The sequence below is a fragment of the Medicago sativa genome, chromosome 1 (assembly GCF_051527215.1).
Source record: "Medicago sativa cultivar Bolivia chromosome 1, Bolivia_mono, whole genome shotgun sequence".
NCBI lineage: Eukaryota > Viridiplantae > Streptophyta > Magnoliopsida > Fabales > Fabaceae > Medicago > Medicago sativa.
The window spans coordinates 56,817,901-56,829,013 of NC_140749.1; positions in this window are offsets into that span (position 1 = coordinate 56,817,901).

Sequence of the window (11,113 nt, forward strand, 5' to 3'; positions counted from 1 at the left end):
GAACCAATGATGATGTAACTTTATAATTATGGTCCTGTACACTTGAACAAATATTAGCTAGTCCAATTTACAATTTTTAATACCTTGTTATCATCAAAACCCTTTAAGGTTCATTGTTAAACACATTTTGTTCCAACACATATAACTATGTACACGTGAGTATATATAGGATCGTTTCCACAGGGAGTTACGTTTATTATAAGCATTTTCACAATAGTTCACATTAAGGGTTTGGATATAATTTGTTTGTTTGTAACACTATATCCATAGATTACCAAAGTAAAAACGAGAGGGTATCGAACTATTTCGCTTGCGGTATAAGATAACGAGCAAGCACAACAGTAGCAATCTCTCGATCGATTAACAGATTCTAGCTTTATAACCAATATTATTACAATCATTTCTACAATATCCTTCGTGTCCAAAGCGACATCGTTATTTCCAAGTTAGCGTTTAAACATTCGTGTCCAAATTCCTTAAACGATAACAAAGTCGATCGGATAACTTAATCGACCGTGTCCAGCCTGATTAAGTATCCAAAAGCATTAAAATCTTGATTAAAAGTAATTATCAAAGGTTTACAAACTTGTCATGAGTGATATAACATAAGATAGATTGTTATTCTAGTTCTAGATTCAAGAGTTTGTGTCCAAATCATCTTGAATCTCTTTGAAAGCATTAAAAGCAAGAATAACAACAATATTGAATCATTAAGCTAGAACCTTATATATTAAAAGATCAAAAGATTACATAATAGCTTGATTGTTACCTCAATACTACAAAGAAGGTGATAGTTACACATAGACATGTAAACTAATGCAAGGAATGAAGGAAAGATGAAGATTCCATGCCAAGATCCTTGATGTCTCAATGAATCTAGGGTTGAATCTACTCCTTAATCACTTGCTTTGTGTTTCTCTCTCTGAAATAGCTCTAACCTCTCTCTAGAAATGTATAAAATGTTTCAATGGAATAGTGAATAGTCCTAGAGAGAGGGAAAACTTGTATTTAAATGGGCTGAAAACGTGTAATCTCGCTTAAGCGAGATACATCTCGCTCAAGCGAGATGCCTAAATATCCAACCATGGCCAATGAAGTCTTGCCACGTAGCCCTGCTCTTTGATGAAGTTGCATCTCGCGCAAGCGAGTTAGAACTCGCTTAAGCGAGTTTGCTTGATCTTTAAACCGCCTTAGAATCCTGCTTGAGCGAGATGGAAAGCGAGATGCTCATCTGCTCCCTGGAGAAATCTCGCTTAAGCGAGATGATCTCGCGTAAGCGAGATTCTAAAATTGCACAAGCGACCTGGAAGCGAGTTGTAAGCGAGTGTTGAGCTTCTTCCTGGAGAAATCTCGCTTAAGCGAGATGAGCTTGGTTTACACACTTGAGTTTTGGTCCTTGCTTGTCATTTCCTGCATAAATTGGGTAGAATTAGGCATATAAAGCATAAATGGTATAATTACAACAATTGATTGCTTTTCCGTAGATAACTTGCATAACAAGTCACTAAAAATGCCTCTTTTAACACATGAAATATATTACTTTTGAGCACTTATCAAACTCTCCCCAACTTAGCTTTTTGTTTGTCCTCAAACAAAAGAATCAAAAGGAAACTCACAAGGCTTTGGACAAGCTTTCTAGCACAGTACCAAGCAATTCAAATCAAATAAAAATTTTCAAGTGGTGATTCAAATGTGAATGCACCGGCAAGCATGAAGTTCTCCATTATTCCTAGCACAGCTATAAATGTGAAACAAGTCCTAAGCACAAAATACACATCATAAACTTCAAAACATAAACATAACTATCTATGAACCACACCTAACACACTTCTTTAAAAGTAAATACAATACTATGATAGCAATAAGTGAGGTAATGAACACACATCCAACAATCATGCTAACATCCTATTTAAGTTAGGTGTTCATCCAAATATCGTCTCAAAAAGCATAAAAGCATGGATCAAAAGGTCTTGCAAGGGTTATAACTTGGCCGGGCTACAAAGGAAATGTCATATGTGGGGCAATTGATCAGAAAGCCTATCAAAGAGGAACATTCTTTGTAATACAACTTGAAATTCAAAATCTTCTCTACCAAAAATTACAACCTTTGATGGTTAACAATCAAACCAATAACCTTGACAACTTATTCTATTTTTGATTTTTCTTTCTTTTTCTTCTTTTTCTTTTCTTTTCTTTTCTTTTTCAAATGTACAACTTTTTCTTTGATTCAATGTTGTCAGGTTATTTTACAACTTCACCAGAACTTAACATATAATGCCTCCTTTTTCTCCCCAACTTGAATACAACAAAACTCTAATTGAATGTTCCCCTATCCTAAGGCAAGGGACAAAGTACAAAAAGGTTAAGGGTTCAACAAAGTAAAATTATCAAAGTCCTATAAGATTCAACCATGAACTGGATTTTTGAAAAATTTCAGGCAAATTCAACAAGCATTGTGCTTATGAATATTGACAGTTCATGTTTGAAGACTTGATTCATTTGGCTCAGATTGGGGTATCAGATACTCACTCTTCTCACAGGTAGGCTTTATGTGGTCAAGTAGGTTACTCTCGATTCAAAAAGTGCCTTTATCCTTTCCATGCTTTCAAACAGTTCAATATAATTATCAGATTTAACATAACTAAAACAAGTTAGACGGTGATTATCGGTCTCCAGCATATATACAACAGATTGAAGCTACCTCACATTTAGGTTAAGTACTAAGTGGTTCAAAATTATTTATGTTTATGAAAAGAATTAAATGAGATACATTTTGTGCAAAGTACAAGTTTCAAATTCATAGTACGACCTAGAACAACAGGAAACCAATACCTTGGCATTGCGCTTTCTCACAACTCATATCATTATCACTCACCTGCTTTTGCTCAATAATTGGCTCAATGGAGCACTTTAAACTTTGATGTTCATGAGCAATGTTTCTTTTGACTAAACACAAGCAAGATTAAGCAAAAAATTTCATCCAAAGCACTAAGTTAAAAACCAAACAACAAGCTAAGTTATTTAACCCAAAACGAAATTAAAATTAAACCAATGTATTGAACACCCAAAACCGTGCTCAAAAAGTATAAATTCAAAAGCGATAAATTGTTCCAGCATAAAATAAAAACATACTAAAGAGTCAAAGCAAACTAAAAAGTCAAAGCAAACTAAGCATCACTAAACAATCAAGAAATACTGTCAATGTGCTGCATCGTCATCCATATCATCAGATGGATGGAAAGTGGCTGTCCTCTCTGGATCATCATCAACACCATGATCAGCACCCGCTCCACTGCCCCCTCCTGGGTAAATTGGCCTGTCCCCAGGCCACAGGCAAGAGTCAGTGAACTGTGTAGGTGTGAATGCAAAACACCTCGGGTCCATATGAGCATCGTAGAGATGCGAGTAGATCCCCTGGTTGCTGCGAAAAACAGCTGTCATCTGGCTCATCATGTGCATATCTCTCTGCTCATGTGCTTGAGCTAACTGAAAGGCTTGCTGCTGCTGTGCCTGAGCTCACTCAACTGCTCGCTGCTCATACTGAGCCATATATGCCTGAAAAGATGAAAAATCAAAAGTACCGAACTGCTGAGGTGCATCCTGCTGTGGCATGCTCTGATGAGGATCATCCTGCTCTGGATCGTCTTGGTGAGGCTCATCCTCAGGTGGAGGTATAGGTGGGGGAACAGTAGAGGAGGAGGGTAATGGCTTAATTGCAGCTTTCTTGATGTAGCCCCTAATGTATCGATCATCAATAGGAGAAACCAGCTCTTCTAAAAAAGGTTCGGTGACTGGCACCTCATGATGCTTCAGCAATCCCATAATAAAACCGAGAAAAGCAAGTCTGGTCTCTGGTCCCGCTACACCACCGAGAGCTACATGCTTCAGCTTTCTTGAAATAATCGAAGCCAGATCCACCGGCCTTCCTTTGCAAATATGCCAAATCAGAGGAGGCATTATTTTCTTTGGAGTTGTGGTGACATGGCTTTTTGGCCAGACATTATGAACTAAGAACATAAACAGAATTCCAGCTTTTGGCCTCATATCAGTGAAGGCCGCCAAATTGCGGTTACCCGCTTTGGACTCAGTATATGTCCTACCCGGTAGCAAAATCTCCCTCTCAATCTTACCCAGATTCCAATCAGCAGCTCTCTCTCTCTCCGCATAAGGACACAAGGCAGGTGTGTCAGGGTCATCAGACTCAGGTAAGGTGTAAGGGTTGCCTAGGTATTCATTAATCGCATCCCTATCGAAGCGGATGGTCTTTCCTCTAACCATGGTGGTGTAAGAAAACGCAGCATGCATTTCCTTAGCATCACAATCTGGTAAAGAATTGGCATAGAACTCCCTTAAAAGGTCCAGGTTGATTTTTGGGTAGGGGTTAATGAGTTTCTCCCACTTTCTCTCAGTGAACACAGCTGCAATGTCCGCATACTCACCCTCAGGGTTAATCCGGAAAATTTTGTCATGCCAAGTTTTCTCTTTTTTCAGCTCGAGAAACCTGGCATAGGTTTTGTTTGAAGTGTAAATGGTACGGTCCGGGTTTCTGGGTAAGGGTGCAGGACGGTCTACAACACCGGATGAGGAAGCAGTGGTTTTTCGTTTCTTGGTTGGTTGATTTTTGGGTGCCATCTGCAAAACAACCAGGAAAAACCATATACAGTATAGAACAATGATTAGCACATGTATGGAATCAAAATGGGTTAAGGCAAATAGACTTTAAAGGCATAGGTACATACAATCTCGCTTGTGGCTCGCTTGAGCGAGTTGCAAGCGAGAATTTTCCAGATTTCACTTGAATACTCGCTTGAGCGAGATTTTTGGTAAAGGATCTCGCTTGAGCGAGATTGTTCTGCACCTGCGAAAAATGACCCATTTCCAGCATAACACAACCAAAAACACAAAATTTTCAACAGAATTCAACCTCAATCCTCTACTAACCAAACCAATTCATGAAAAGGAACCAAAATCACGACTTGTGTTCAACATTCAATCATAACCCTTATTTTTCAAAGATTTCAAAATGGGTCAAAATATACAAAATTGAATGTTGAAATAAATCAGTGATGATTTTGATTCATTTGCATTGTTATGAACCTAAGGAAACAGTCTCTAAACACACCAAAGTCACTAACCCTAACCCTAGCCAATTCTACACATGTTCAAGAACATGAAATTTTTAAAATAAAAACAGAGCAAAGGCATGGGTTCAAACCTGTTAGTGATGATGAATGCTGTAAGATGAATGGAATGGATGCAATGGAATGCTTGAATTGAAGTTTGTGTTTATGTGTGTGAGAGAAGAGAGAAAAAGAAATTTTGATGGGAAGAAAGAAAGAAACCGTAGAAGAGAGAAATGAGTGGGTGTATGGTTAAGGGGAGTTATGACATATGTTGGGAACCGTTTTAAACCATCTCGCTTGCGCGAGATTAACTCGCTTACGCGAGATTTCTCCCGTAACCAACAATTCAAAAATGCAACAATCTCGCTTAAGCGAGATTAACTTCGCTTGAGCGAGATTTACCCAGATATGCTTCTTACTTTGCTTTGCAATGCTCATGATATTATTCTACATGCTATAAAACATAAAAATACTTACAAAACTGGGTGTGCCTCCCAGCAAGAGCTTGTTTTACGTCCTGAGCTTGACGCATTTTGAAGAAATCATGGTTCGATTAGTGAAATCGTCGTCAAACATCGATCAATTTCACCACCGAAGTAGGGCTTAAGTCTCTGCCCATTCACAGTCCAGTTGGCTTTTGTGACTGGGTCCTCAAGCTCAACAGCTCCATATGGTTTGACCTCTTTAACATGAAAGGTCCGGACCACTTAGACTTCAATTTGCCCGGAAACAGTCTCAGTCTTGAATTGAAAAGTAACACCATTTGCCCAGGTATGAATTGTCTCAGAGTGATCTTCTTGTCATGATACTTCTTGGTCCTTTCTTTGTAGAGCTTTGAAGATTCATAAGCTTGATTTCGCAATTCTTCAAGCTCATGCATTTGAACTTTTCTTCTTTCACCGGCCTTCTCTTGATCAAAGTTTAGGAACTTCAATGCCCAAAATGCTTTATGTTCGAGCTCGACCAGTAAATGACAAGATTTACCATAGACCATTTGGAAAGGAGTGAGGCCTATAGGAGACTTGTATGCAGTCCTATATGCCCACAAAGCTTCATCAAGTTTAGCCGACCAATCCTTCCGAGATGTAGAGACTGTCTTCTCAAGTATGCGTTTGACCTCCCGGTTAGAAACTTCGGCTTGTCCATTCGTTTGCGGATGATACGGTGATGCTACTTTGTGCTTGACTCCATAATGATCTAGGGCCTTGGCAAGTTGTGCGTTGCAAAAGTGTGACCCTCCATCACTAATAAGAACTCTTGGTGTACCAAACCGGGTGAAAATATTCTTCATTAGGAACTTCACTACCGTCTTGCTATCGGCTTTAGGCGATGCTACGGCTTCCACCCATTTTGACACATAATCAACAGCTACCAAGATGTACTCATTTGAATATGATGAAGGAAAAGGGCCAACAAAATCTATACCCCAACAATCAAACACTTACACTTCAAGGATGAGTTGTAGAGGCATCTCATTTCTCTTTGACATTGATCCAGTTCTTTGGCATTCATCACAATGCTTGCAATGTGTATTGGCATCTTTGAATAGAGTTGGCCAATAGAACCCGGATTGAAGTACCTTTGCGGCTGTTCTCTCCCCGTTGAAGTGACCTCCATAGGGCGAATTATGACATTGCCATAGGATCTTCTTTGCCTCTTCATCATCCACACACCTACGCAAGATATTGTCCGCTCCAATTTTGAACAAATAAGGCTCATCCCACACAAAGTGGTTAGCATCATGGAGGAACTTCTTGCGTTGTTGCCATTCAAAATCTTCCGGAATGAACCCGGTTGCTTTGTAGTTCACCATGTCGGCAAACCACGGTCTCACATTGATTGCTAGCAACCGTTCATCTGGAAATTCTTCACGAACCTCCGGTTCATTCTTGGTTACCTCATTGTTTGTCAACCTTGAAAGGTGATCAGCTACAAGATTCTCCGTGCCTTTCTTATCCTTGATCTCTAAGTCAAACTCTTGAAGCAACAACATCCAACGGATGAGCCTTGGCTTTGAGTCGGACTTAGTAAGGAGATACTTGATAGCTGCATGGTCAGTATAAACAACAATTTTGGAACCTACAAAGTAAGAACGAAATTTCTCCATTGCATAAACTATTGCAAGTAACTCTTTTTCAGTTGTGGCATAATTGATTTGTGCCTCATTTAAAACCTTACTTGCATAGTGAATAGCATGAAAAATTTTGTCCTTACGTTGACCCAAGACCGCACCAACAACATAATCACTTGCATCACACATTAATTCAAAATTTAAATCCCAATTAGGAGCAATGATTATTGGTGCGGTGGTCAACTTTTCTTTTAAAGATTCAAATGCATCAAGACATTCATTATCAAAAACGAAAGACTTATCTTTGTTGAGCAAGTTGCTCATAGGCTTTGCGATCTTTGAAAAGTCTTTGATGAACCTCCGGTAGAACCCGGCATGACCAAGAAAACTCCGAACACCTTTGACATTCACCGGTGGTGGAAGCTTTCCTATGACATCGACCTTTGCTTGGTCTACCTCAATACCCTTAGCAGAAATCTTATGACCAAGGACAATACCCTCGGTAACCATGAAGTGACATTTCTCCCAATTGAGCACCAAGCTAGTTTCAATACACCGCTTCAGCACGCTATCCAAGCTATTCAAACACACATCAAATGACGAACCGAAAACTGAGAAATCATCCATGAACACCTCCATGCATTTACCAATAAGCTTGGAGAAGATTGCTTGAACACACAGTTGAAAAGTTGCGGGTGCATTACACAAGCCAAATGGCATTCTTCGATAAGCAAAAATACCAAAGGGGCAAGTGAAAGCCGTCTTCTCGTGATCATCTGGGTTCATGGCGATTTGATTGTAACCAGAGTAACCATCTAGGAAGCAATAAAAGGATTGACCGGAGAGTCTTTCAAGCATTTGATCCATGAAGGGCAAGGGGAAGTGATCCTTCCTTGTTGCTTGATTGAGTCTTCTATAATCTATACACATCCTCCATCCGGTGACGGTTCTAGTTGGGATCAACTCATTTTTATCATTAGTGATCACCGTCATTCCTCCTTTCTTGGGAACTACTTGAACTGGGCTTACCCAAGCACTATCCGAGATAGGATAGATCATGCCGGCTTCAAGTAACTTCACTACTTCCTTTCGCACCACCTCTTTCATGTTTGGATTTAAGCGGCGTTGTGGTTGTGCTACCGGCTTGAAGTTTTCTTCCATCATAATCTTGTGCATACAATAAGATGGACTTATCCCTTTCAAGTCGGATAATTTCCACCCTATTGCTTCCTTGTTGGCCTTGAGAACCTCTACCAACTTCGTTTCTTCAACGATGGACAAGGAGCTACTAATGATTACCGGTTTTGTACCATCTTTCTCAAGAAAAACATATTTCAAATTAGATGGTAAAACATTTAATTCTACCTTGGTGTCATCAACTTTTGCTTCTTCCTTGGATTCTTCTTTCAAATCTTCAAGAATGGCTTGATTAGGAAGAACCTCCTTCAAGGAATCTAGCTCCTTCAAACACTCTTCAATGGCACTTGCTTCGTCTTCATCAATAGCATTGAGTGCGTCCACCAAAGCACTCTCAAGGGGTGTTCTATTGTGCAATTGCTTCCGAGTAGTCAAGATGACTTCTTCGGTTGCATCCATTTTGAAACATGCACCCTTGTCTTTCGAGTACTTTAAAGCTTCTTGGATGTTGAAGGTAACCTCTTCATCATTTACCTTGACCTTCCTGATATTATCATCAAGATCAATCATCATCCGAGCCGTTTGCATGAAATTCCTTCCCATTAAGATAGGCACATCCTCATCTTCTTCGACATCCATAACCACGAAATCAGCCAGAAAAATAAATTTGTCCACTTTTACAAGAACATCTTCGGCCATACCTAGTGGTTTTGCAAAGGATTTGTCGGCCAATTGCAACATCATCCTAGTCCGCTTTATACAAAGGTCACCAACTCTTTCAGCAACGGCGCCATTTTGATGTAAGATTTTTCCTACATGTCATATAACTATGTACACGTGAGTATATATAGGATCGTTTCCACAGGGAGTTACGTTTATTATAAGCATTTTCACAATAGTTCACATTAAGGGTTTGGATATAATTTGTTTGTTTGTAACACTATATCCATAGATTACCAAAGTAAAAACGAGAGGGTATCGAACTATTTCGCTTGCGGTATAAGATAACGAGCAAGCACAACAGTAGCAATCTCTCGATCGATTAACAGATTCTAGCTTTATAACCAATATTATTACAATCATTTCTACAATATCCTTCGTGTCCAAAGCGACATCGTTATTTCCACGTTAGCGTTTAAACATTCGTGTCCAAATTCCTTAAACGATAACAAAGTCGATCGGATAACTTAATCGACCGTGTCCAGCCTGATTAAGTATCCGAAAGCATTAAAATCTTGATTAAAAGTAATTATCAAAGGTTTACAAACTTGTCATGAGTGATATAACATAAGATAGATTGTTATTCTAGTTCTAGATTCAAGAGTTTGTGTCCAAATCATCTTGAATCTCTTTGAAAGCATTAAAAGCAAGAATAACAACAATATTGAATCATTAAGCTAGAACCTTATATATTAAAAGATCAAAAGATTACATAATAGCTTGATTGTTACCTCAATACTACAAAGAAGGTGATAGTTACACATAGACATGTAAACTAATGCAAGGAATGAAGGAAAGATGAAGATTCCATGCCAAGATCCTTGATGTCTCAATGAATCTAGGGTTGAATCTACTCCTTAATCACTTGCTTTGTGTTTCTCTCTCTGAAATAGCTCTAACCTCTCTCTAGAAATGTATAAAATGTTTCAATGGAATAGTGAATAGTCCTAGAGAGAGGGAAAACTTGTATTTAAATGGGCTGAAAACGTGTAATCTCGCTTAAGCGAGATACATCTCACTCAAGCGAGATGCCTAAATATCCAACCATGGCCAATGAAGTCTTGCCACGTAGCCCTGCTCTTTGATGAAGTTGCATCTCGCGCAAGCGAGTTAGAACTCGCTTAAGCGAGTTTGCTTGATCTTTAAACCGCCTTAGAATCCTGCTTGAGCGAGATGGAAAGCGAGATGCTCATCTGCTCCCTGGAGAAATCTCGCTTAAGCGAGATGATCTCGCGTAAGCGAGATTCTAAAATTGCACAAGCGACCTGGAAGCGAGTTGTAAGCGAGTGTTGAGCTTCTTCCTGGAGAAATCTCGCTTAAGCGAGATGACCTCGCTTAAGCGAGATGAGCTTGGTTTACACACTTGAGTTTTGGTCCTTGCTTGTCATTTCCTGCATAAATTGGGTAGAATTAGGCATATAAAGCATAAATGGTATAATTACAACAATTGATTGCTTTTCCGTAGATAACTTGCATAACAAGTCACTAAAAATGCCTCTTTTAACACATGAAATATATTACTTTTGAGCACTTATCACCGATTTGCATGATTTCTTCGTAAATTACTTCAAAAACCCCCTAAAATTGCTATGTTTTGGGAAAACTAGATTTCCAGACTCAAATATATAAATCATTACAAAAGCCTGAAAATCATAGGCAATCGTTCTAATACTCCTTCTTTTTGCTGCTAAAACCTACTGAAAAACATGCTAAGAATAACATAAGATGACCTGTCATCACAACCCCAAACTTATTGTTGCTTGTCCTTAATTAACGAAAGAAAAACATATTTTATTCTTTGCATTTTCTCAGGAAAAATATACCTTTCCGAGAATTGTGCTTAGGACATCGTTCATTGCATTTATAAAGAGCAGCATTTAACTTACCATAGTACATTCAAGCGGGTCCAGCTTGGTGAAATTAACCTATATTCTTAGCCATACTCTTTTCCATGATACATGTATGTATCTCCTAAAGCCAGTAGGGCTGGCCACGACATTTGCCCACTCCAGTCGTCACATGAATGTTTCTTGCTATAAATTTGAAACAATTCTAAACAGAC